The 26686-nt window shown below is 63.9% G+C and overlaps 1 long non-coding RNA gene across 1 annotated transcript; it reads left to right on the forward strand.

Annotated features, from left to right (window-relative positions):
* On the forward strand, positions 1–2124 carry LOC138397038 (uncharacterized). The gene is made up of 3 exons (XR_011235745.1): positions 1–16; positions 108–177; positions 2034–2124. It is a non-coding gene; the product is annotated as an uncharacterized lncRNA (long non-coding RNA).
* Positions 2125–26686: the final 24562 nt, after the last annotated feature.

A 26686-nucleotide genomic window follows, 5' to 3' on the forward strand; every position in this document is an offset into this window, starting at 1 on the left:
GAACAACTCAAAGCAGGTGCTTAGAGGTTATGGGTGGGTTTAAAGACTTTTGGCTTGTAATCGGTTAAAGACATGAAGCTTTGTCTAAAGGCCTGCAATGTTTTTAGTTAAGATAAGGATGTCTGCTAATCACAGACAAGCCTCAGGACGTGAAGCCGGGCTCCAGCGACCTGTTAAGTAAGTTGGGGACCTGCAGGTGCGGTTCAGGCTCTGGCTTGCATGGCTTAGGCCTGTCCCTGGGTCACAGAGGACACCTGCAAGAGGGGAGGGGGCAGGACACCTGCAAGAGGGGAGGGGGCAGGACAGGTCCGACCTCCCTTCTCATGGCCGGCAGCTCAGCTTTAGGGTATTCTGGGGGCTCCTTGGCCAAGAAGGGGTCCGTTCAGTCAGCTGGGGGCTCAAGATTGTATTTTAGCTCACAGAGGAGAGGCTCCCACCTGCAGGGAGGCATGTGTCACGCAGGTGCACACGGAGGGACCCGCCAGGGGCCCTTGGGTCAGGGGAGGCCTCCCCAGCAAGCGACCTTACGCTGGGACTTGACCATGAGCAAGGACGGCTGGGAGGGCAGAAGGGGACAGGTATTCCCGGCGGGTGGGGTCCACAAAGCTCGCCTGCCCGAGACCCCCGGCCCTGGGGCAGGACGGAGCCACCGGGCCCGGCCGGGGAGCGTGCGGTGGCGCAGGACGGCCACCAGGGGGCGGCCGAGCCCGGCTCCTCGTCCCTGCAGGGCGCGCCGGGCGGGAGGGGCGGTGGCCGCGCAGGGGACCTGCCGGGGACTGCGACCCTCGGAGCGCGGCAGCCCCGGGCCCGGCTGACGCCCCCGGCCGGCTCAGCCCCGACGGGTGCCCGGCGCCCGGCCGCGCGCGGCAGAGAGCGCAGGAAGCTCCCGGGACGCCGCGTCCTCCCCGGCGGGGACCTCAGCTGTTCCTGGGTCACCTGGGAACATTCACGGCAAAACCTGACGCGTCTTTCCCTGCCTCGGGTCCATCCAGACACGAGTCTCACAGAGTGTCGCCACCCGCCCCCTGTCGCAGTGCTGAGCTCAGCGCTGGCCGGATTGTCGCCCCCTCCTGGCACCGCAGGCCTTTCCGGGGCTGGTTTCCCTGTTTGCAAACGCACCGTCGCTGCAGGGCGCGGGCTGCGCTCAGCTGTCCCTCCTCGGCCTGAAACTGTCCCCGCGCGTCCTGCCCGAGCGGGGGCCTTTCCCGGACGCTGGGGCTGCGGGGCTCCCGGCCGGGCTCAGAAGAACCCAGCGCCCCACAGAAGGTTCTGGAGGCCTGGGTGCGGGTTGCCGTGGACGCGAATGCGCGGAGCCTGGGGTCCCCACGCGGGGACACGGGCCTTGGGGGTGTCCTCCCGCAGTGGCCAGCACGAATACAGCAACCCCCCCACAACCTGACCAGGGCGCCCGGGAGCTCCCGACACCCCACCCCAGGGACCCTGACCGGCAGGGGAACCCGCGCCCACCTGCGGGAGGGCAGGGCCACCCCCAAGCTGACCAGGGCGCCAGGGCACGTGACACCCCACCACAGGCGTCCTGACCGGCAGAGGCTCCCGGGGGCGGCGAGGTGCGATGCCGCCTGCGGCCGCGCGGGGGCAGCAGAGACCGGCCAAGGCCTTGGCGTCGGGCAGAGGCGGCTGTGCCTGTGGTCACGTCCCACGAGGGCCGAGTTTGGAAACCTCTGGGTGCGCCGGGCCGGACACCGAGACGGGGCGCTGGGGACGCAGGGCCAGGGGACCCCGAGGTCACCTTTCCTGGCATGGATGGGGCGCTGGGGACACAGGCCCAAGAGCCCCTTAAGGTCACCTTTCCTGGCCTCTATGGGGTGATGGGGACCCCTTTCCCCCAGGTCGCCTTTCCTGGCCTGGGCTCCTCTGTGGTGGGGGATGTGTGTTGGAGCCGGAGGGAGAAGCCGTCTCTGTCCCTGCCTGGGGTGGCGGAAGCCTGGGGCCGTGGGGGCCGCCGGGTGTCCAGGTGGCGGGTCTGGGGGTCCAGGAGGGGCAGCTCTTCTGTGACAGGTGAACCCCCGCAGGGTGCAGGGACTGTGGAAGCCCTGGAGGCCCCCTCAGGCCTTCCCGCCTGCAGACGCCTGCCGGATTGGGTGCCCAGGAGGCCATCAACTTGAGGTAAAGAATTTTGCCATGAGTTTTAGAACAACAGTAATAAAAGCCTGTGTTTGTTTGTTCATTCGTTTATTTTCTGAGACAGAATCTCCCTCTGTCATGCCGGCTGCAGTGCAGTGGCTTCATCATAGCTCACTGTAACCTCCAACTCCTGGCCTCAATCATCCTCCTACCTCAGCCTCCCGAGTAGCTGGGACTACAGGTGTGTGCCTCCTGCCCAGCTGACTTTTCTATTCTGTGTAGAGATGGGGTCTCGCTCTTCCTCAGGCTGGTCTCCAGAACTCCTGGCCTCAAGTGACTCCCCCACCTCGGCCTCCTAGAGTGCTGGGTTTACAGGCGGGAGCCACCGAGCCAGGGCAATGATATCCTTTACAACTGGTATCACGGCCGACGGTGAGTCTCACAGGTTTGCATCCAGGAAAAGCAGGGCCCTCCCACCCCCCATGGAGTCCCCACTGAGGCTGGCGACACAGGCCTGTTCTGAGGGGCTGCATGACAAACAGCCCCTCACTAGTGCCTGCGGCGATGGCCCTTTGTCACGTCTCACGCAGGGCCGAGCTGGGGATTCCCGGGCTCCTGTGGCATTGTCTGGGCCATCGAAACGTGTCTACTGGTGGCTGGGCTGCTGTGCTCCTCCTGGGTGGCTCCCCTCCCGCCCATGGATGGGCTCAGGTGGCCTCCCTCCTCCTGGTCTCTCCGGCAAGGAGCTGCACATGGCCTGCAGCAGCTGAGGCCCGGGCACCGCCTCTCACAGCTGTCCTTGGGTGGGGAGAGTTGTCACAGGCCAGGCCTGGTCCGGGGGAAGGAAAGTCACCACCTCTTGCTGGGCCGTCTGTGACCCCATGCCAATGGGCTCCTTGTCGTCCTGACGCCAGTCAATTCGAGAATGTCAGCTCCCGAGGAGGGGCCATGAGGAATGACAGCCCATGTGTGTCCATTCTGAGACCACTCTGTTCAGGACCATCCCGGCGGGCACAGGGAGTGGGCCATGGGCTTTGCGGGGGGCGGAGACCGGCTGGGCTCTGAGCACGGCGGGGGCACGTGGGGTTTGCAGGGAGCCGCCGGGCAGAGGCTGGAGAGCCAGGTGCGAAGAGGAGCTCGGGGGTCGGGGGCTCTGCTGAAGGCAGCCGGGGGCGGGGGCCGGACCCCCTGGGGGTGCAGCAGGAGGAACCCGGTCAGACACCGACGTGACCAGGTACTCAGGGAGGGGGCTTCTTGCTAAGACTGATTTCACCAGGACGCGCACAGACGGGCCTCGGACAAGGTTCAGGAGTCCGGCTCGTGTTTGGTCAAGCAAAGAATCGTCGGCAGTGAGGCTGTAAGAACGTTCCCGAACTCCTAAGCTCCTCACCTTGATTCCACGAGCGTGAACATTTGTGTCTGTTCGACCCGCCACCCCGTCATATGGAGGTATGCGCGGTTGCCCCTCGGGGCCCTCAGCGGGCGGGGGTGGAAACTGTAGGTGGGCAGATTCGCACGTACATACACCTGTGCCTGCTTACCCTACCTGAGACCCGCCACCTGGCGGGACTGGGGCTGCGCAGCGTGCAGTGGCGCGGGGTGGCCGCCAGGGAGCGCCCGAGGCCGGCGCTGTGGTCCGGCGGGGCGGAGGGGCCCGGGCGGCCCAGGTGCACCTGCCCGCGGGCCAGAGCCCCAGGCAGCCCGGCAGCCCCGACGGCTGCGCTGCCCTGTCCCGTCAGTGCCCGGCCCGGAGTGAGGGGGGGGCCGGCAGGCTCGGGGAACCCGCGCCGACCTGCGGGAAGGCAGGGGCACCCCCAGCCTGACCAGGGCATCCCGGAGCACCCTACACCCCACCCCAGGCGCCCTGACCGGCAGGGGCACCCAGCGCCCACCTGCGGGAAGGCAGGGCCACCCCCAGCCTGACCAGGGTGCCCCGGAGCACCCTACACCCCACCCCAGGCGCCCTAACAGGCAGGGGCACCCAGCGCCCACCTGCGGGAAGGCAGGGCCACCCCCCAAGCTGACCAGGGCGCCCAGGGCACGTGACACCCCAGCCCAGGCGCCCTGACCGGCAGGGGCACCCAGCGCCCACCTGCGGGAGGGCAGGGCCACCCCCCAAGCTGACCAGGGCGCCCAGGGCACGTGACACCCCACCCCAGGTGCCTAGACCGGCAGGGGCACCCAGCGCCCACCTGCGGGAAGACAGGGCACCCCCCAAGCTGACCAGGGCGCCCAGGGCACGTGACACCCCAGCCCAGGCGCCCAGACCGGCAGGGGCACCCAGTGCCCACCTGCGGGAGGGCAGGGCCACCCCCCAAGCTGATCAGGGCGCCCAGGGCACGTGACACCCCAGCCCAGGCGCCCTGACCGGCAGGGGCACCCAGCGCCCACCTGCGGGAGGGCAGGGCCACCCCCCAAGCTGACCAGGGCGCCCAGGGCACGTGACACCCCACCCCAGGCGCCTAGACCGGCAGGGGCACCCAGCGCCCACCTGCGGGAAGGCAGGGCACCCCCCAAGCTGGCTAGGGCGCCCAGGGCACGTGACACCCCAGCCCAGGCGCCCAGACCGGCAGGGGCACCCAGCGCCCACCTGCGGGAGGGCAGGGCCACCCCCCTAAGCTGACCAGGGTGCCAGGGCCAGGCAGAGGCTGCCGGCGCGGCGAGGTGCGATGCCGCCTGCGGCCGCGCGGGGGCAGCAGAGCACAGCGGGGGCGGCTGTGCCTGTGGTCACGTCCCCACGACGGCCGCGTTTGGAACCTCTGGGTGCGCGGGGCCCTGGACACTGAGACCGGGCGCTGGGGACGCAGGACAAGGGGACCCTGAGATCACGTGTCCTGGCCTGGATGGGGCGCTGGGGACGCAGGCCTGGGTCCTTTCCCCTCCGTACCCACACCCCAACCCCCACCCCCGCCGCAGGTCACCTTTCCTGTCCTGGGCTCCTCCGGGGTTGGGGGTGCAGGTAGGAGCCTGGGGGCAGGGATGGGGGTGCTGAGAAGCTGCCCCCGTCCCTGTCTGGGGGTGGCAGAAGCCCTGGGCTATGGGGGCCGCAGGGCGTCCAGGTGGAGGTCTGGTGGGCCAGGGGGGTCCCGCTTCTGTGACAGGTGCGCCCCTGAGAGCGTCCTGGGACCGCGGAAGCCCTGGAGCCCCCTCAGGCCTTCCCGCCTGCAGGCGCCTGCGGGGCTGTGTCTGCTCCTGTCTCTGGCTGGGAGCACACGGTCACCCTGTGAGTCCCCCCTCAGCCCCCGTTCCAGCAACGGCAAGATGGCCTTGGCCCTTCCGTGTTCCCTATCGGGGTGGCCCTGTGTGTGCAGAGTCCCCACCTTGCCGGCAGCCTGCGTGTCCTTCCTGGGCTCTCCCTGCTCACCCCTGGCCCGGCCAGCGCCTTGCGGGAAGGGGTCACACGCACCGCGATGAAAGAAACCGCAGAGGCAGCAGCAGAGGTGGGACCGCGTTTCCACCCGCAGGCGGGACTGATGCCCTGACCACCCTCTTGGCAACAACCACTAAAAATACTGATTTAAAGCAAACTCTTGAAAGTCCCCTTCTCTAAGGGCCAGCTGTGTGGCCAAACACCCTGACAGGGCCCCCCAGGCTGGTGGGCAGCACCCAATCCCCAGAGGCTGTGTTTAGCTCCTGGCCACTGCGGGTTGGGAAGGGCCTGCCCCTTGTGGGGGTCCGGGGGGCGTTCCCCTCGGCCACAGGCTCCTCTGCGGGGCCAGGAGGGAGCACTTGAGGAGCAGCCCGGTGTCCTGCTGGGGACCCCCGACCGCCGCAGCCCAGGGCCCCACCCAGGGAGCCCCTAGTCTGAGGTGGTCCCGGGTTGTGGGAGTCCCTGTGCTTGTGTGGCATCTGCACACCTGTCTGGGGACACTTGCAGGCCTGGGGATGAGAGTCACCATGAAACCCGGAAGCAGAAAACCAGGTGGGGCCAGCCCTTGGCTACTGGGCTTTCTCTCGGAATTGGAGCAGAGCAGCAGGCGTCCTGGGAGTCCGACCTCTGACCTCGGGGATGAGGCCACTGGGCGGCAGAGCCTCAGGGTGGGGGCGCCCCTGTGCACCCCCGCATCCCCCTTCCCTCCCTTCCCCCCTCCCCTACCCCCCATTCTCCACCGCCTGTGTGTGTCCCCAGGAGGCTTGTCCTCTTTCACCATGACTAACCGTAACCCTAACCCAACGTCCTCGCCAGCCTGTGCTCACGACACACCTGGCGTCCACCTTGAGTGACAGGGGTGGTGGAATTCCGTTCACTGAAGCGATCCTCCTGCCTCAGTCTCCCCAGTAGCTGGGACTACAGGCATGCGCCACCCCGCCCAGCTAATTTTTCTATTCTGTGTAGAGATGGTGTCTCGCTCTTCCTCAGGCTGGTCTCCAAAACTCCTGGCCTCAAGTGACTCTCCCACCTCGGCCTCCCAGAGTGCTGGGATTACAGGCGGGAGCCACCGAGCCAGGGCAATGATATCCTTTACAACTGGTATCACGGCCGACGGTGAGTCTCACAGGTTGGCGTCCAGGAAAAGCAGGGCCCTCCCACCCCCCATGGAGTCCCCACTGAGGCTGGCGACACAGGCCTGTTCTGAGGGGCTGCATGACAAACAGCCCCTCACTAGTGCCTGCGGCGATGGCCCTTTGTCACGTCTCACGCAGGGCCGAGCTGGGGATTCCCGGGCTCCTGTGGCATTGTCTGGGCCATCGAAACGTGTCTGCTGGTGGCTGGGCTGCTGTGCTCCTCCTGGGTGGCTCCCCTCCCGCCCATGGATGGGCTCAGGTGGCCTCCCTCCTCCTGGTGTCTCGGCCAGGAGCTGCACATGGCCTGCAGCAGCTGAGGCCCGGGCACCGCCTCTCACAGCTGTCCTTGGGTGGGGAGAGTTGTCACAGGCCAGGCCTGGTCCGGGGGAAGGAAAGTCACCACCTCTTGCTGGGCCGTCTGTGACCCCATGCCAATGGGCTCCTTGTCGTCCTGACGCCAGTCAATTCGAGAATGTCGGCTCCCGAGGAGGGGCCATGAGGAATCACAGTCCATGTGTGTCCATTCTGAGACCACTCTGTTCAGGACCATCCCGGCGGGCACAGGGAGTGGGCCATGGGCTTTGTGGGGGGCGGAGACCGGCTGGGCTCTGAGCACGGCGGGGGCACGTGGGGTTTGCAGGGAGCCGCCGGGCAGAGGCTGGAGAGCCAGGTGCGAAGAGGAGCTCGGGGGTCGGGGGCTCTGCTGAAGGCAGCCGGGGGCGGGGGCCGGACCCCCTGGGGATGGAGCAGGATGAACCCGGTCAGACACCGACGCTGACCAGGTACTCAGGGAGGGGGCTTCTTGCTAAGACTGATTTCACCAGGACACGCACAGACGGGCCTCGGACAAGGTTCAGGAGTCCGGCTCGTGTTTGGTCAAGCAAAGAATCGTCGGCAGTGAGGCTGTAAGAACGTTCCCGAACTCCTAAGCTCCTCACCTTGATTCCACGAGCGTGAACATTTGTGTCTATTCGACCCGCCACCCCGTCATATGGAGGTATGCGCGGTTGCCCCTCGGGGCCCTCAGCGGGCGGGGGTGGAAACTGTAGGTGGGCAGATTCGCACGTACATACACCTGTGCCTGCTTACCCTACCTGAGACCCGCCACCTGGCGGGACTGGGGCTGCGCAGCGTGCAGTGGCGCGGGGTGGCCGCCAGGGAGCGCCCGAGGCCGGCGCTGTGGTCCGGCGGGGCGGAGGGGCCCGGGCGGCCCAGGTGCACCTGCCCGCGGGCCAGAGCCCCAGGCAGCCCGGCAGCCCCGACGGCTGCGCTGCCCTGTCCCGTCAGTGCCCGGCCCGGAGTGGGGGGGGGCTGGCAGGCTCGGGGAACCCGCGCCCACCTGCGGGAGGGAAGGGCACCCCCAGCCTGACCAGGGCGCCCAGGGCACGTGACACCCCACCCCAGGCACCTAGACCGGCAGGGGCACCCAGCGCCCACCTGCGGGAAGGCACGGGCACCCGCCAGGCTGACCAGGGCGTCAGGGCACGTGACACCCCAGCCCAGGCGCCCTGACCGGCAGGGGCACCCAGCGCCCACCTGCGGGAAGGCAGGGCCACCCCCAGCCTGACCAGGGTGCCCCGGAGCACCCTACACCCCACCCCAGGCGCCCTAACAGGCAGGGGCACCCAGCGCCCACCTGCGGGAAGGCAGGGCACCCCCCAAGCTGACTAGGGCGCCCAGGGCACGTGACACCCCAGCCCAGGCGCCCAGACCGGCAGGGGCACCCAGCGCCCACCTGCGGGAGGGCAGGGCCACCCCCCAAGCTGACCAGGGCGCCCAGGGCACGTGACACCCCACCCCAGGCGCCTAGACCGGCAGGGGCACCCAGCGCCCACCTGCGGGAAGGCAGGGCACCCCCCAAGCTGACCAGGGCGCCCAGGGCACGTGACACCCCAGCCCAGGCGCCCAGACCGGCAGGGGCACCCAGCGCCCACCTGCGGGAAGGCAGGGCACCCCCCAAGCTGGCTAGGGCGCCCAGGGCACGTGACACTCCAGCCCAGGCGCCCAGACCGGCAGGGGCACCCAGTGCCCACCTGCGGGAGGGCAGGGCCACCCCCCCAAGCTGACCAGGGCGCCAGGGCCAGGCAGAGGCTGCCGGCGCGGCGAGGTGCGATGCCGCCTGCGGCCGCGCGGGGGCAGCAGAGCACAGCGGGGGCGGCTGTGCCTGTGGTCACGTCCCCACGACGGCCGCGTTTGGAACCTCTGGGTGCGCGGGGCCCTGGACACTGAGACCGGGCGCTGGGGACGCAGGACAAGGGGACCCTGAGATCACGTTTCCTGGCCTGGATGGGGCGCTGGGGACGCAGGCCTGGGTCCTTTCCCCTCCGTACCCACACCCCAACCCCCCACCCCCGCCGCAGGTCACCTTTCCTGTCCTGGGCTCCTCCGGGGTTGGGGGTGCAGGTAGGAGGCTGGGGGTGGGGATGGGGGTGCTGAGAAGCTGCCCCCGTCCCTGTCTGGGGGTGGCAGAAGCCCTGGGCTGTGGGGGCCGCAGGGCGTCCAGGTGGAGGTCTGGTGGGGGGGGGGCGGCTCCCGCTTCTGTGACAGGTGCGCCCCTGGCAGGGTGCGGGACCGCGGAAGCCCTGGAGCCCCCTCAGGCCTTCCCGCCTGCAGGCGCCTGCGGGGCTGTGTCTGCTCCTGTGTCTGGCTGGGAGCACACGGTCACCCTGTGAGTCCCCCCTCAGCCCCCGTTCCAGCAATGGCGAGATGGCCTTGGCCCTTCCGTGTTCCCTATCGGGGTGGCCCTGTGTGTGCAGAGTCCCCACCTTGCCGGCAGCCTGCATGTCCTTCCTGGGCTCTCCCTGCTCACCCCTGGCCCGGCCAGCGCCTTGCGGGAAGGGGTCACACGCACCGCGATGAAAGAAACGGCAGAGGCAGCAGCAGAGGTGGGACCGCGTTTCCACCCGCAGGCGGGACTGATGCCCTGACCACCCTCTTGGCAACAACCACTAAAAATACTGATTTAAAGGAAACTTTTGAAAGTCCCCTTCTCTAAGGGCCAGCTGTGTGGCCAAACACCCTGCCAGGGCCCCCAGGCTGGTGGGCAGCACCCCGTCCCCAGAGGCTGTGTTTAGCTCCTGGCCACTGCGGGTTGGGAAGGGCCTGCCCCTTGTGGGGGTCCGGGGGGCGTTCCCCTCGGCCACAGGCTCCTCTGCGGGGCCAGGAGGGAGCACTTGAGGAGCAGCCTGGTGTCCTGCTGGGGACCCCCGACCGCCGCAGCCCAGGGCCCCACCCAGGGGGCCCTTAGTCTGAGGTGGTCCCGGGTTGTGGGAGTCCCTGTGCTTGTGTGGCATCTGCACACCTGTCTGGGGACACTTGCAGGCCTGGGGACGAGAGTCACCATGAAACCCGGAAGCAGAAAACCAGGTGGGGCCAGCCCTTGGCTACTGGGCTTTCTCTCGGAATTGGAGCAGAGCAGCAGGCGTCCTGGGGGTCTGACCTCTGACCTCGGGAAGGAGGCCACTGGGTGGCAGAAGCTCAGGGTGGGGGCGCCCCCATGTACCCCGGCTCCCCCTTCCTCCCCTTCCCCCTCCCCCACCCCCCACTCTCCACCGCCTCTGTGTGTCCCCAGGAGGCTTGTCCTCTTTCACCATGACTAACCATAACCCTAACCCAACGTCCTCGCCAGCCTGTGCTCACGACACACGTTCTGGCGTCCACCTTGTGTGACAGGGGTGGTGGAACTCCGATCAGTTAGCTGCTCAGATCCCACTGAGAGACGCTGCACGTCCCTTCCTGTTTCCGGAGCTCAGGGTCCATGGGGGGCGCAGAGCAATGGAGACCTTGCTTCCTAAGGGGGCAGGGGCGGCGGGAGTGCAGCCTGTGTGCGCCCAGCGCGGCGCGGTGCCGGTGACGGTGTTTAACGAGCGAGGAATTCGCGGCGGAAAACAGGCTGCGTCGTCAGGAGTTTATAGGAGACTGCCAGGGTTTTCAAAGAAGGATAAATAAAGGCAAAATTTAAAAAGTGCTATTAGAAGTGAATGTTTCCAACACAGAAACCCCCCCGCAAAGCAATACGATTGTCCTGAGTGATGTTGGGGTGTGCCCAGCTGGGGAGCTTAACACAGGAGGGTCCCGCCCCTCTGGCTGGCGGGGGGTGTCTGTGCCTCCTCTGGCCCGGCTCTCCGGGGGCAGCATCGGCCAGGGCCCAGGCAGCTCCCTCCCTGCCAGGGGTACGGGGGCCATGGCAGCCAGCCCGAGGGCCCGCAACGGCCTCGTGGGCCTGGGCCTGTGGTCTCTGGTGCTCTCCATCCAGCTGGCGGGGGGTCCCTCTGGCCCCTGCCTCCTTCCTGTTCTTTGGACCCAAACCCGTCAAAGGGGTGTGCACACTGGTGGTCTCCCCTCCAGCCCTACACGGCACCACACTGTCCTCACGCAGAAATGGGCTTTCCCCCTTTCTTGTAGAGAAGAAAGCCATTTTTAGCGTGAAATGTCACACACTTACAAGAAGTGCCCCAGACCAAGACGGGCAGCCTGAGGGGCCATCGTGGGCACCGTGCCCACCCTGGCCGAGCACCAGCGGCCCCTCCCGGCCCAGCGTGGCTGCGTCCTCCCAAGGGCAGCTTGGGCCCTGTGGCGCTTTCCCTGTGGGCTGTGCCGTCCCGTGGCTGCCGGCAGGGCCCGTGTCTGAGCTGCCGCCCTGGGCAGGGGCCTCACAGCACCGCGTGGGCGCCTGCCTGGGAGACCCCTGCGGGCACTGAGGGAGCCTGGGGAGCCCGGGGCGGCCGATGGGGACAGTGGGTGGAGGTGGCCACGGATGGGAGGGCCTGGCTGGGCCTTCCCCAAAAGACCACGGGAGCGGGTGGCCCGGTGTGGGCTCCAGAATGACCCCAGGGAGCAGACGGGCGGGAAGGGGCTGGGGCTGGGGGGCCTGCAGGGAGAGGCCAGTGGGGTCCTGCAGACGCAGCCCCCGGCAGTGGGGAGCGCGGGGGCTCCCTCACCCTGCCACGCACGGGCTCAGGGACCAGGGCCCAAGAAGGGACAGGCCCAGGTGGCCCGACCATGGGTCCTCAGTGTCCTGCCACACGGGCAGGTGGGGCCGCCTGGGGACAGCCAGCCAGGTGTCAAAGTTGTGTGAGAGTGTGTGAGGGTGTGAAGCTGAGAGTGTATGGGTGTGAGTAAGAGTGAGTGAGGGTTGTGTGGGTGTGTGAGAGTGTGTGTGTGTGCATGAGTTGTGTGAGTGTGTGAGGGTTGTGTGTGTGTCAGAGAGCGTGTGTGTGTGTGTGAGTGTGGGTATGTGAGTGTGAGTGTGTGAGAGAGCATGTATATGTGTGAGTGTGTGTGTGAGGGTTGTGCAAGTGTGAGTGTCAGTGTGTGAGAGAGCATGTGTGTGTGTGTACATGAGTTGTGTGTGAGGGTTGTGTGTGTGTGAGTGTGTGTGTGTACATGAGTTGTGTGTGTGTGAGGGTTGTGTGTGTGAGTGTGTGTGTGTACATGAGTTGTGTGTGTGTGAGGGTTGTGTGTGTGTGTGTGTGTGTACATGAGTTGTGTGTGTGTGAGGGTTGTGTGTGTGTGTGTGTGTGAGTGTACGTGAGTTGTGCAAGTGTGTGTGAGGGTTGTGCGAGTGTGTCAGTGTGTGAGAGAGCATGTATATGTGTGAGTGTGTGTGTGAGGGTTGTGCAAGTGTGAGTGTCAGTGTGTGAGAGAGCGTGTGTGTGTGTGTGTGTGTGTGTACATGAGTTGTGTAAGTGTGAGGGTTGTGTGTGAGTGTGCGTGAGGGTTGTGTGGGGGTGTGTGTGTACATGAGTTGTGTGTGTGTGAGGGTTGTGTGTGTGTGTGTGAGGGTTGTGCGAGTGTGTCAGTGTGTGAGAGAGCATGAGTGTGTGTGTGAGTGTGTGAGTGTGTGAGTGAGTGTGAGGGTGTGTGTGCACTGGCCGAGTCGCCGGCTGCTTTCCTGGCCCAGCATCACACGTGTGCCCGTTCCTGCCTCTCCTGTGTGCTTGGCCACACTGCGCTGGGTGTGGGCCTTGTGTCTGGTGTTGCCCTGGGGTGCAGCTGTGCCCTTTCTGCACGTGCGTCTCTGTGTGTGTCTCTGTGTGTGTCTCTGTGAGTCTGCCTCTGTGTGTGTCTGTCTCTGTGTGTGTCTCTGTGTCTCTGTGTGTGTCTCTGTGAGTCTGCCTCTGTCTCTGTGTGTCTGTCTCTCTGTGTGTCTCTGTGAGTCTGCCTCTGTGTGTGTCTGTCTCTGCCTGTGTGTGTGTCTGTGTGTCTTTGTGTCTCTGTGTGTCTCTGTGCATGTCTCTGTCTGTGTGTGTCTGTGTCTGTCTGTCTCTGTGTGCGTCTCTGTGTGTGTCTGTCTCTGTCTCTGTGTGTCTCTGTGTGTCTCTGTGAGTCTGCCTCTGTGTGTGTCTCTGTGAGTCTGCCTCTGTCTCTGTGTGTCTGTCTCTCTGTGTGTCTCTGTGAGTCTGCCTCTGTGTGTGTCTGTCTCTGCCTCTGTGTGTGTCTGTCTCTGCCTCTGTGTGTGTCTATGTGTCTTTGTGTCTCTGTGTGTCTCTGTGCATGTCTCTGTCTGTGTGTGTCTGTGTCTGTGTCTGTCTGTCTCTGTCCCTGTGTGTGTCTCTGTGTCTGTGTGTGTCTGTCTCTGTGTGTCTCTGTGTGTGTCTGTGGTTGTGTGTCTCTGCAAGTTGTGCGGCCGTGTGTGTCTCTGTGGGATCTGCATGACCATGTCTGTGGGAGGCTGTAGGTGCAAGCAGGGGCCCCGACCCCTGTCACCCAGGCCACAGGCCGGGGGTCCTCTGTGGACCTCCCTCAAGGGTCGCCCCTGGAGGGCTCGGGCTCAGCTGGGGAGGTGGGGCGGGCACAGACCCCTCCTCTCATGGGGCTGGGGTGGGGACAGGCCGGTCTGGCCAGGACACCAGCCAGGGTGTGTCCCCAGACCCAGACCCCACAGTCAGTGTGCCCTGTGCTGACACAGGGGATGCTGGCCTCCAGGGTCTCAGCTGGCCACGGGCTGGAGGCAGCCCCTGTGTGTGGGGCGGGGTCTCATGGGGTCTCTGGGCCCACTGAGGACTCCGGGCTGGGCTTGGCAGGTCTGCAGCAGGGGGGCCTCACGGGGCAGGCCCAGGGGGTCCCGAGGCCGGGGCTGTGGGCGACCTGCCGAGGGGCTGCTTGCTGGAGGTGCCGGGCTCGGCTGGGTCTGGGCACAGCAGGGACCAAGCTCTGGTGCCAGGATGGGCTGCACGGGCGGGAGCCGTGGGCCTGGGGCTGCATCCCTGGGGTCCTGCAAAGGCCACTCCCCAGGGTGCTGGGCCCGGCTCCTGGGGGCCGTGCCTGGGACCCCAGAGCCTCCTCCCTAGCTCTGCAGTCTCCTCCGGGTGAGGCCTGACTTGAGGCCTCCTCCACCAGGCAGTCCTCTGAGAAGCCCCCTTGGGGCCTTGGGGCCTGGTCACTCTGGGCCTGGCCACCTGGGGGTGGCTGGGGGGTGAATGGTCAGGTAGCCCCCAGACAGCGCAGGGCCAGGCTCCCCTCCCCCCACTCGAATCACCACCCGGGGTGAGTGGGGGTTTCCAGCCTGCTCCCCACCTGCTCTGCGGTTCCCGTTCTCAGCATTTTTAGAAACATTTGCAAGGGTGTGTTTGTGCCTGTGTGGTGGGGTGGGGAGGGAGGGCGTTGCGCCCTGGCGCCCACGGGCTCTTGTTTTCCGGACAGGGCTGTGGTGGGGGAGGAGAGCCAGGGCCCCTCCACGAGACGCCCGTCCAGACCCCTGGGTGGGGTGGCGGGGGTCCTGGCTGGGCCCCCGGGAGTGTGCGGGGCCGAGGCCAGGGTGCTGTCCTCGGTGGGGAGGCCCCAGGTGGCCCAGGCTGGTCAGTTGCCCCACAGAGCCTTCCGGAACACGGTCTCCCAGAGCTGAGGGGCCAGGCCTCCCGCTGCAGTGGCTGGGCAGACCCCAGTCCCCCCAGGCCCCACACGCACGACACATGTATGAACACATGTGTGCGTACACACGCTCGCTGGCTGGCCGGGGTGGCCTCGCGATGCAGCCCCACAATGGCGCTGGCCCGAGCCGACCCTCGGCGTGAGCTGTGCTCCGGGTGCCATCCCAGGCGCTGCAGCCGCACACGGCAGCGTCAGGGCCGCGCTGACCTCGGCCTCACAGGCCCGCGCGCCCGTCTGTGAGCCTCTGGCCCGCGTGCCAAAGCTCGGCTCGGCAGCGCCGCGGGCTTGCGTGTGCGCGTGGGCATATGCACACGTGTGGGCAAGTGCCTGCGCACGTGTGTGAGCACGTGAGTGTGAGATGAGTGGAGCACTGTGCACGCGTGCAGTTGCATGTAGCGTGTGCCGTGCAAAGTGCGCAGTGGGCCTGGTCCTCGCCACCCCTAGGACAAGGCCTGCGTCCGTCCTCCCAACCCCCACACGCGTCGTGACCCGGCGTAGACAGGGCCGCGCTGCGGTTGGGCTGTGTCAGGTGGCCCCGCAGGAGCAACGCAGAGGCGGGTCCGTGGGGGGGGGGGCGCACGGCAGCCGGGGGGGCATTTCTGGTGGAGGAGGTAGGGTGCGTGTGTGTCTGTGTGCGTGTCTGTGCGTGTCCGTGTGGGTCTCTGTGTCTGTGATTGTGTGTCTCTGTTTGTGTCTATATGTGTGTACATCTGTGTCTGTGATTGTGTGTCTGTGTGTCACATGTGTCTGTCTCTGAGTGTGTCTGTGTGCTTGTGTCTGCATCTGTGTGTTTGTATGAGTCTGTGTGTGTCTATGTGTGTGTGTCTGTATGTCTGTGTGCCTTTGTGTCTTTATGCCTCAATGTGTGTCTGTGTGTCTCTGTTGTGTGTGTCTCTGTTGTGAGTGTGTGTCTCTGTTGTCTGTATGTGTCTGTTGTGTCTGTGTGTCTCTATTGTATGTGTGTGTCTTTGTTGTGTCTGTGTGTGTCTCTGTTGTGTGTGTCTCCCTGTTGTGTATGTGTGTCTCTGTTGTGTCTGTGTATGTCTCGGTTGTATGTGTCTGTGTGTGTCTCTGTTGTGTCTCTGTTGTGTCTGTGTCTGTGTTGCATGTGTGTGTGTGTCTCTTGTGTCTGTGTGTGTCTCTGTTTGTGTCTGTGTGTGTGTCTGTGTGTCACATGTGTCTGTCTCTGAGTGTATCTGTGTGTATCCATGTGTCTGTGTGTCTGTATGTTTCTCTTTGTGTGTCTGTGTGTCACATGTGTCTGTCTCTGAGTGTATCTGTGTGTATCTGTGTGTCTGTGTGTCACATGTGTCTGTCTCTGAGTGTGTCTGTGTGTCTGTGTGCTTGTGTCTGAATCTGTGTATTTGTATGAGTCTGCGTGTGTCTATGTGTGTGTGCCTGTATGTGTGTTCCTTTGTGTCTATGTGCCTCAGTGTGTGTCTGTGTGTGTCTCTGTTGTGTGTGTGTCTCTGTTCCGTGTGTCTGTGTGTGTCTCTGTTGTGTGTATGTGTCTCTGTTGTGTGTGTGTGTCTCTGTTCCGTGTGTCTGTGTGTGTCTCTGTTGTGTGTGTGTATCTCTTTAGTGTGTGTGTGTCTCTGTTGCGTGTGTCTGTGTGTGTCTGTGTTGCATGTGTGTGCACACGTGCCAGGGCTCCCAGTGCGGGGGGCTCGCTCAGCAACTCCAGACGGGCAGGGCCCAGCTGGGAAGGGGCTGAGCTGGCAGGTGGGGTCAGGGCTGGACCCGGGTCCCCGAGGGGCGCGTGGGGAAGGGCTGGGGCGGTGGCCCGGTGACAGCCTCAGGGGGAGCTGGGCCAGGGGAGCAGCCCCAGACTTGCACAGACACCGGGGCCCAGAGCGAGATGGGGCGCAGAGACCTGGGTGACAGGGGCACCAAGGGAGGGAGGAGGCAGAGGGAGGCAGGGAGAGTCGCAGAGACCCACGGGGACCACGGCCAGACGTGGCCTCACCCCCACCCACCCCTCAGCCCCACACGGAGATGAACACAGCACAGCGCACACTCACGCCGATTCACTCTCCCGCCCACACACTCGCACACTGCGCTGTCACACAGTGCGGCTCACGCCCACACTCACACCCGCACTCACACCTGCTCTCACACTCACACACCCGCACTCACGCCCACACTCACACCCGCACTCACACCCACACTCACACCCACACTCACACCCGCACTCACACCTGCTCTCACACTCACACCCACACTCACACCTGCTCTCACACTCACACCCGCACTCACACCTGCTCTCACTCTCACACACCCGCACTCACACCCGCACTCACACTCACACCCGCACTCACACCTGCTCTCACACTCACACCCGCACTCACACCTGCTCTCACACCCGCACTCACACCTGCTCTCACACTCACGCCCACACTCACACCCACACTCACACCTGCTCTCACTCTCACACCCGCACTCACACCTGCTCTCACTCTCACACCCACACTCACACCTGCTCTCACTCTCACACCCACACTCACACCTGCTCTCACTCTCACACCCGCACTCACACCTGCTCTCACTCTCACACCCACACTCACACCTGCTCTCACTCTCACACACCCGCACTCACGCCCACACTCACACCCGCACTCACACCCACACTCACACCCACACTCACACCTGCTCTCACACCTGCTCTCACACTCACACCCGCACTCACACCCGCACTCACACCCGCACTCACACCTGCTCTCACACTCACACCCGCACTCACACCTGCTCTCACACTCACACACCCACACTCACGCCCACACTCACACCCGCACTCACACCCACACTCACACCCGCACTCACACCCACACTCACACCCGCACTCACACCCACACTCACACCCACACTCACACCCGCACTCACACCTGCTCTCACTCTCACGCACAGTCACACCCGCACTCACACCTGCTCTCACACTCACACCCGCACTCACACCCACACTCACGCCCACACTCACACCCGCACTCACACCTGCTCTCACACCTGCTCTCACTCTCTCACGCACAGTCACATACACAATCACACTCGCGCACACACACTGTACCGTCACACACACCCACACTCACACCCACACTCACACCTGCTCTCACTCTCACACGCACAGTCACATACACGATCACACCTGTGCTCACACACTGTACCGTCACACGCACTCACACTCACACCCACACTCACACCTGCTCTCACTCTCTCACGCACAGTCGCATACACGATCACACCTGTGCTCACACACTGTACCATCACACGCACCCACACACCCACACTCACACCTGCTCTCACTCTCTCACGCACAGTCGCATACACGATCACACCCGCGCTCACACACTGTACCATCACACGCACCCACACACACACCCACACTCACACCTGCTCTCACTCTCACACGCACAGCCACATACACGATCACACCTGCGCTCACACACTGTACCGTCACACGCACCCACACTCACACACCCACACTCACACCTGCTCTCACTCTCACACGCACAGTCACATACACGATCACACCCGTGCTCACACACTGTACCGTCACACACACCCACACTCACACACCCACACTCACACCTGCTCTCACTCTCACACGCACAGTCACATACACAATCACACCTGTGCTCACACACTGTACCGTCACACGCACTCACACTCACACACCCACACTCACACCTGCTCTCACTCTCACACGCACAGTCACAGACACGATCACACCTGCGCTCACACACTGTACCGTCACACGCACCCACACTCACACACCCACACTCACACCTGCTCTCACACACGCACACACCCTCTCACACTCACACACATACTCTCACACTCACACAGCCTCACACTCACGCTTACACACACTCTCATAGTCACACACATACTCACACTCACACTCTCACACACCTCCCCCAGGCCTTGGGTGCAAGAAGTCACACTGAGGCTCACGTGGGCCTGGCCACTTCCTGTGGCCCCCAGAGTGTCCGAGCCCCTGGGTCCAGCAGCCTCATCACTCACAGGCAGGTGGCCATCACATCCTGCCTCGGGGTCCCCTCTGTGAGCGGGGGCACATGCCCCTGGGCTGCCCTGGCCCCCCAGGGGAGGTCAGAGAACAGCACAGATGGCAGGTGCGGCCTGAGGACAGGGTGGAGGCGGGGAGGCCACAGGCCAGGGCCTGGAGTGGTCGAGGGGCAGCCCAGAGTGGCCGGGACCTTGGGGGACACAGGTTTGCTCTGGCTGAGCCCAGCTGTGACCGCGTGCCTCTGGTCGGCGTGTGGAGGGCAGACCCGGGGTCCGGCCGAGGTGGGGGCCTTGGGGCTGGTCCAGGAGGGCGGTCGTGGTGCTTGGGGCACTGTGTCATGAGGAGTCCAACATGGGATCCCCCGTTTCCTTCCCTCCTCTGCGTGTTAGCTGGGAACCTTCTAGAAGGAGGGGCGCCCCTCATCTAGTACACAGGGACACGCAGCTGCCAGTGCCCTCCTTACTTCCCAGACTCCTGAGGGCGGGTCTGTCCCCAGGGTCCGAGGGATCTTTCTGGGACATGAACCGCGTGGTGCTCGTGGGCAGGCGCCAGGCACCCACCGCCTCAGAGCAAAGCGTGTGCTGCAGGCCCTGTGGCGTCTGCGTGGCCCTGGCTTCCCTCCCCACCCTGCAGGCAGCTGGCTGGCACAGGCCTGCAGACCACAGTGACAGGCATGGTGCCACCAGCCGTCCTGGGGTCCCCGGCTCCAGCTCAGCAGGTGCCCCTGCACTCTTGCTGGTCACTCGTGCCCCCGAGGCCAGCAGGGCTCTTGCTGCTGCTACCCCTCCCCCACGTCCCAGCTGGCCCAGGGTGCCCCCTGGCCTCTGCACGGTGGGGCCTGCCCAGAGGGCTGCAGGGGTCTTCCCGAGGGGGTCCTGTGGGCCCGGCGTGTGGGTGGGCCGGCTGGGCCCAGGGAAGCCACTTCCACTGTGGCCTGGGGCTGCATTTTCGGGGTCTCTGGGCCCAAACACCAGGCCCTGGACGCGGGGCCCACTCCCAAGCCCCTCCCCCAAGGCAGGTGTGAGGGTTCTGGTCTCAGTTTCTCCTGGAGTTACTCATTTTGGGCAAACTTGGCCCTCAGGGGCACATGCAAATAGCTGTTTGTTCCACACCGAAAATCATGTTTCTCAGCCTCTGAGCCTGTTTCCAGAAATAGTGTGCTTGGTTCCCCACCTGCAGCTGCAGCCACTGCCCCCCGGCACAGCCAGGCTGGCCCCCAGAGCAGGCCCACCTAGGGTCAGCGACCCGGTGGCCACCCTGCAAATGACAGTGTATTGAATTCAGTGGTTCCCAGCTGTTTCCGTGGTGGGGAGCCGGGGCCCCGGGGCAGCCCCAGGCTGGCACAGAGGGTACAGCCCCATGCTGGTGGCCATAGGGCAGTGGAAGGAGGAGTGGGCTCAGGGTCACAGGGCCCTCGCCAGCCCCCAGGAACCCCAGGAGGCTGAGCAGAGATGGCCCCGGGATGCCCAGGCACTGGCCCACCGTGAAGTGCCTGCCTGCCCTGGCCAGGCCCCAGCTCCCCACCCTCGGGGCCTGGGGTCCCCCGCAGACAGGATGCTGGGGCTCAGCAGGGCCGGGAGGAGGCCTGAGGCCGCAGGGTGACAGGCACTGGGGCCCCCGCCTGTGCCCCCGCCCAGCTCTGTCCTTGCCCCGTCTCCACCTGAGCCCCCAGCGCCATCTCTCCCTCCGTCCCCTTCTCGCCTGCCCGTCCCTGCCTGCCTTGGCCTCTGCCCTCTGAGCAAACGTCCCTGCCTGAACTGAGGTCTGTCTCCCGCCGGCAGGGTCCCCACCCTCTGCTGTCTCCCCCTCTGTCAGCCACGTCCGTGCGGCTGTCCTGGCCGTCTTCTCTCCTGAGCTCTCTGCCCTTCTGCGTCTCTGCGTCTCTGCGTCTCTCTCTGTCTCTGTTGCTTGGTCTCTCTCTGTCTCCACCTGCGTCTCTCTCTGTCTCTATCTTTGTTTCTCTATCTCTGTCTGGCTATGTGTTTCCGTGTCTTTCTCTGTCTTTATCTCTCTATCTCTTTCTGTCTCTCTATCTCTGTCTCTCTCTGTGTGTCTCTCTGTCTCTCTATCTCTCCCTGTCTCTAAGTCTCTCTGTCTCTCCCCACTGGGTTCCTCCCTGTCTTGAGCTGGTGACTAGGGAGGAGGCGCTGGCAGCTGTGCGTGTCCCTGTGTGAGCTCCACAGTCACCCAGTAGGTGAGGGGTGCCCCTCCTTCTAGAATGTTCCCAGCTAACATGTGAAGGAGGGAAGGAAACAGGGGACCCCGCCTTGGACTCCCCATGAAACAGTGCCCCGGCCAGGGGTCCCACCTTCGGGATGTGCGGAAGGCCCGGTGCCCGGCCGCACCCTGACCGGCCCTGTCAGCGCCTGGCACTTCCTATGCCCTGTGACGCCATGGGCATGTCTGGGGCTGGGGCTGGGCAGTGATTGTCCGTGGCCACCAGCACCCAAATGTGTGGCTCCGTGAGCTCCACAGAGAGAGCTGGCGGCTCATCCCCGGGACCAGGTGTGACGAGACACTTGGGCTGCTCTGATGGCCCCGGGTCCAGCCCCAGCACCAGCAGGACAGCAGAGGGTGGGGCCACAGGGCCCTGAGGACACGGCGCTGTGAGGAGTGTGCACGGTGTCCGTGTGTGCAGTGGGGTGAGGTCCTGCCCTTGCCGCCCACTGTGGGTGCCAGGCCCTCCCTCACTGGGGACAGAGGGTGACCTGGGTTGGGACGGGTGACACTGAGGGGCACCCTTAGTGTGACAGGGACAGGGGCTGCTTCCAGGGCCGCCTCATCTTTTAGTGGTGCATGCTGAAGGTTTACGATGAAATTCTGTGATATCCAGGACTGCTGGGACGTGGGCAGGCTGGGCGTGGGCACCATTCTGGGGGGCGGTGGGCACCCTTCTGGGGGGTGGTGGGCACACGGTGCGTCCTCACCTGTCCTGTCCCCCTCGCACGCTGCAGTGTTGGCCCAACCACACTCTGAGCCCTCAGGGTCCCCATCTCCCAGGTTCCAGATGGGCTGCGAGTGCGTGACCAGCGTGGGAGGAGGCGCTGGGGGGACACGGAGCACACACGGGACCCTGGTCCCGTCTCCTCAGCCGCACTGTGCACGGCTGAAGCTCTGTTCTTGGCAGGGTGGAAACGTCCTTGCCACCTCTGCTCTCCTGCCCAGATCCCGGCCTCACCCCGACGCCCCTGGACCCTGCCCCTCACCCTGACTGTTCTCTGCCTACAGCTGGACCGGCCCCTTGCCCATAGCGCAGGGCCGCACCTGGGCTCGGTCAGTGCCAAGGCGCGGTGTCCGCCAGCAGCCCTCCCCCGACTCGGTCGCCCCTCCCCCGCTGCCGCCACCTCCTCCAGCCCCAGCCCAGCTGCTGTGAGCTGTCCCAGATGAGACTTCCCAGCCCCCGGCCTGTGGCCCTCCCAGCGTCCCGCACACCCTATCCGCAGACTGCACCCGCGGTCTGTGTGTTCTCTGACCACCCAGGGGCTGGGATTGCAGTGTTCCAGGGTCCCACCCCACCCTCGCCCCAGCCCCATGTTCAGGGTCCCTTGTGGGCTTCTCCCCAAGGCCCAGAGGCCAGCACAGCAGCAGTGAGCAGGGCCATGGCCTGGCGGGTGGCCAGTGACTGCAGGGCCAGACGAGTGACTGCAGGGCCAGATGTGGAGGTGCAGCGGCCGTGCGCCCTGCCCCGCCTGCAGGCGGGCCCTCGGCTCTGGCCGGGCCTTGCCAGGCTGCGGCTGGCGAGCGCTTCCGCACCGTTTGTGTTGGGGCCTCCCGGGAGCCCCGCCCTGGGTGGCCCTGGGTGGCCCTGTGCCCCCAGGCCACCCAGAGCACAGAGCACATGCCCGGACCCCCGGGAGACCCCCGAGACAGGCTGTGGTGGGCACACACCAGGGGGTGGTGGACCCAGGGCTCAGACACACTGCTGGGCCTACAGGAAGTGGCCAGGCCTGAGTGAGCCTCAGTGCGACTCTCTGTGGCCAAGGGCCTGGGGAGGCGTGTGAGAGTGTGTGTGAGGGTGTGTGTGAGTGTGAGTGTGAGAGAGTGAGTGTGTACGTGAGTGTGAGTGTGTGTGAGTGTGAGCATGGGTGTCTGAGTGTGTGGGTGTGGGAGTGTGTGAGTGTGAGTGTGTGAGACAGTGAATGTGAGCATGAAAATGTGAGACGGTGAGTGTGTACGTGTGTGTGTGATAGTGTGTGTGTATGTAAGTGTAGGTGTGGTTGTGTGTGAATGTGTGTGTGTGACAGTGTGTGTGACTGTGTGTTAGTGTGGGCGTGAGTGTGAGAGTGTGTGCAAGTGTGTGTAGGTGTGAGTGTGGGTGTGAGTGTGTCCGTGAGTGTGGGTGTGAGTGTGAGTGTGGGTGTGTGTGTGAGTGTGAGTGTGGGTGTGGGTGTGTGCATGTGAGTGCCGGTGTGAGTGTGAGTGTGGGTGTGAGTGTGAGTGTGGGTGTGGGTGTGAGTGTGGGTGTGGGTGTGAGTGTGGGTGTGAGTGTGTGGGTGTGTGTGTGAGTGTGAGTGTGGGTGTGGGTGTGTGTGTGAGTGCGGGTGTGAGTGTGGGTGTGAGTGTGAGTGCAGGTGTGAGTGCGGGTGTGAGTGTGGGTGTGGGTGTGAGTGTGGGTGTGTGAGTGTGAGTGTGGGTGTGAGTGTGAGTGTGGGTGTGAGTGCAGGTGTGAGTGTGGGTGTGAGTGCGGGTGTGAGTGTGGGTGTGGGTGTGGGTGTGAGTGTGGGTGTGGGTGTGAGTGCGGGTGTGAGTGTGGGTGTGGGTGTGGGTGTGAGTGTGGGTGTGAGTGTGAGTGTGTGAGTGTGGGAGACGGCACTTGCACCAGATGACTGGGACCACGTTTCTGCCTCTTTCTATTTCTGTATTTGTGTCTCTCTCTTTGATCTCCTCTCTCTCTCTGTGTGTCCATGTTTCTTTCTTCCTGTCCCCATCTCTGTCTCTCCCTATGTCTGTGTCTGTCTCCGTCCACATCTGTCTCTCCCTGTCTCTTCTCTCATCTCGCTGTCCTCATCTTGGTGTCTTCTCTGTCCCTGTCTCTTCTCTCTCCCCATCCCTGTCTCTGTCTCCCTCAGCATCTCTGTCTTTCTGTGTCTGTCTCTCCCAGTGTCTCTGTCAGTGTTGCTGTATCTCTCAGTGTCTCTGCCTCTCTGTCTCTCAGTGTCTATGTCAGTGTCCCTGTCTCTGTCTGTGTCAGTGTCCCTGTCCCTGTCAGTGTCCCTGTCTGTCAGTGTCTCAGTATCTCTGTCCCTGTCAGTGTCTCTGTGTCTGTCAGTGTCTCTGTCCCTGTCAGCATCTCTGTCAGTGTCTCTGTTAGTGTCTTTGTCTCTGTCAGTGTCTCTGTCCCTGTCAGTGTCCCTGTCTTTGTCAGTGTCTCTGTCCCTGTCTCTGTCAGCATCTCTGTCAGTGTCCCTGTCCCTGTCAGTGTCTCTGTCAGTGTCTCTGTCTCTCTGTGTCTCTGCCTCTCAGTGTCTATGTCAGTGTCCCTGTCTCTGTCAGTGTCTCAGTGTCTCTGTCCCTGTCAGTGTCTCTATGTCTGTCAGTGTCTCTGTCCCTATCAGTGTCTCTATCTCTGTCAGTGTCCCTGTCCCTGTCAGTGTCCCTGTCTCTCTGTGTCTCTGTCAGTGTCTCAATGTCTCTGTCCCTGTCAGTGTCTCTGTCCCTGTCAGTGTCTCTGTCTCTGTAAGTGTCCCTGTCTCTGTCAGTGTCTCTGTTAGTGTCTTTGTCTCTGTCAGTGTCTCTGTCCCTGTCAGTGTACCTGTCTTTGTCAGTGTCTCTGTCTCTGTAAGTGTCCCTGTCTCTGTCAGTGTCTCTGTTAGTGTCTTTGTCTCTGTCAGTGTCTCTATCCCTGTCAGTGTACCTGTCTTTGTCAGTGTCTCTGTCCCTGTCTCTGTCAGCATCTCTGTCAGTGTCTCTGTCAGTGTCCTTCTCCCTCTCAGTGTCTGTTAGTGGCTCTGTCTCTGTCAGTGTCCCTGTCCCTGTCCCTGTCAGTGTCTCTGTTTCTGTCAGTGTCCCTGTCCCTGTCAATGTCTCTGTCTCTGTCAGGGTCTCTGTCAGTGTCCCTGTCAGTGTCTCTGTTAGTGTCTCTGTTAGTGTCTTTGTCTCTGCCAGTGTCTCTGTCTCTGTCAGTGTCTCTGTCCCTGTCTCTGTCAGGGTCTGTCTTTCCTCATGGTCCCTGGTTCGGGCTCCCCTTGCTGGACGCCCAGGTCCCTGGGCTGGGCTGCTGGTCCTGCCCTGAGCCCCGTGGTGGGGCCTGCCCTGGGAGCAGCCTGTGGGGTCAGCTGCAGCCCAGGGCGTGGCCGCCATCTGGCCCTGGCCGTGGCCCAGGGGCAGCTGAGGGAGGGTCTGGGGCCTGGCGGAGGTCAGTGGGGTCTGCTGTGCAGTGGGCGTGGCCCTCAGGGGCCGCACGCTGAGCCCTGCACCCTGGAGAGCCCGGGCTGACCCGGCCCGGCTGGGGTGGACTCCACGGTGGCCTGTGCAGGTCCTGCGGAAACTGGGCTGCCTCTGCTGACCCTGGCTGACCCTGTCTGACCCTGGGATGACCGCAGTTGGTCCTGGCTGACCTTTGTCTAATGCTGGCCAGCTGACCCTGGCTGATCTCAGCTGATCCTGGAAGGCCCTGGCTGGCCTGGGATGGTGGGGCTGAACCTTCTGCAGGCCCTGGGACTACCTCGCCCCCACACGGCTCTCCTGGGCCGCAGCCCCTTGCACAGGCCGCAGGCCCACCTGGCCAGGTCTCAGTTTTGGGACATGGTTCTCGGAACAGCAGCTCTCTGGTTGGGACACCTGGGCTGGGCTGCATTCAAAATGACTCAGCCGCCCCATCGGGCTATTTTGGGTGTTTCGGCAGGTGCCGGGCCAAAGGAGGCTTCAGAAGAAAGAGAAAAACAAGAGAACACAAACACCGTCACCTCCTCCTTCCCGTCCCACTGCTGTGCTCTAGCCCCTCTCCCCACTGGAACCCCTGACCTGGTGACCCCCTCACCCAGGCTTGGGGCCCAGCACATGGGGCTGGGGCCAATCCTCTGTCCATCAAGTCAACCTGGTGGCTACACAGCCCCTGGGCCCAGGACCCCCTGGGGCTGTGACTTCCTCCTCTGCCCAGTGCCTGGGTTCAGAGGGTCTCAGCTCCCTGGGATGCCTCCCTAAATTTCTACTGGTCACTCCTAATGAGGGTCAGGCTCAGGACACAGGCATAGGATCAGTGTCTAAGATAGAGTGATGGAGCCTCAGGACAAGGGCTCAGACCTCAATATCAATGTGCATGAAATCAGGACCAGGGGACGGGAACCAGAAACAAGATGCAGTGATGAGAAATGGCCCAGTGACCACGACCAGTGCTCAGTGATTAGGACCAGGGCTCAGTGACCAGGACCAGGCATCAGTGATTAGGATGAGGGCTCAGTAACCAGGACCAGGGCCCAGTGATTAGGACCAGGGCTCAGTGACCATAACCAGGGTCCAGTGATTAGGACCAGGGCCCAGTGACCATACCCAGGGCCCAGTGACCATACCCAGGGCCCAGTGACCAGGACCAGGGCCCAGTGGCCATGACCAGGGCCCAGTGATTAGGACCAGGGCTCAGTCACCACAACCAGTGCTCAGTGATTAGGACCAGGGCCCATTGACCATACCCAGGGCCCAGTGACTAGGACCAGGGCTCAGTGATTAGGACCAGGGCTCAGTGACCAAGATCAGGGCTCAGTGACCAGGACCAGGGCTTAATGACCATGACCAGGGCTCAGTGATTAGGACCAGGGCTCAGTGACCACAATCAGTGCTCAGTGATTAGGACCAGGGCCTATTGGCCATACCCAGGGCCCAGTGACTAGGACCAGGGCTCAGTGATTAGGACCAGGGCTCAGTGACCACAACCAGTGCTCAGTGATCAGGACCAGGACTCACTGATTAGGACCAGGGCCCAGTGATTAGGACCAGGGCTTAGTGATTAGGATCAGGGCCCAGTGACCAGGACCAGGGCTCAGTGATTCAGACCAGGGCTCAGTGACCAGGACCAGGTCTCAGTGACTAGGACCAGGGCTCAGTGATTAGGACCAGGGCTCAGTGACCACAATCAGTGCTCAGTGATTAGGACCAGGGCCTATTGGCCATACCCAGGGCCCAGTGACTAGGGCCAGGGCTCAGTGACCAAGACCAGGACTCAGTGATTAGGACCAGGGCTCAGTGATCATGACCAGGGCTCAGTGA

Source organism: Eulemur rufifrons, chromosome 2, assembly GCF_041146395.1.
Source record: "Eulemur rufifrons isolate Redbay chromosome 2, OSU_ERuf_1, whole genome shotgun sequence".
In the NCBI taxonomy this organism is placed as follows: domain Eukaryota; kingdom Metazoa; phylum Chordata; class Mammalia; order Primates; family Lemuridae; genus Eulemur; species Eulemur rufifrons.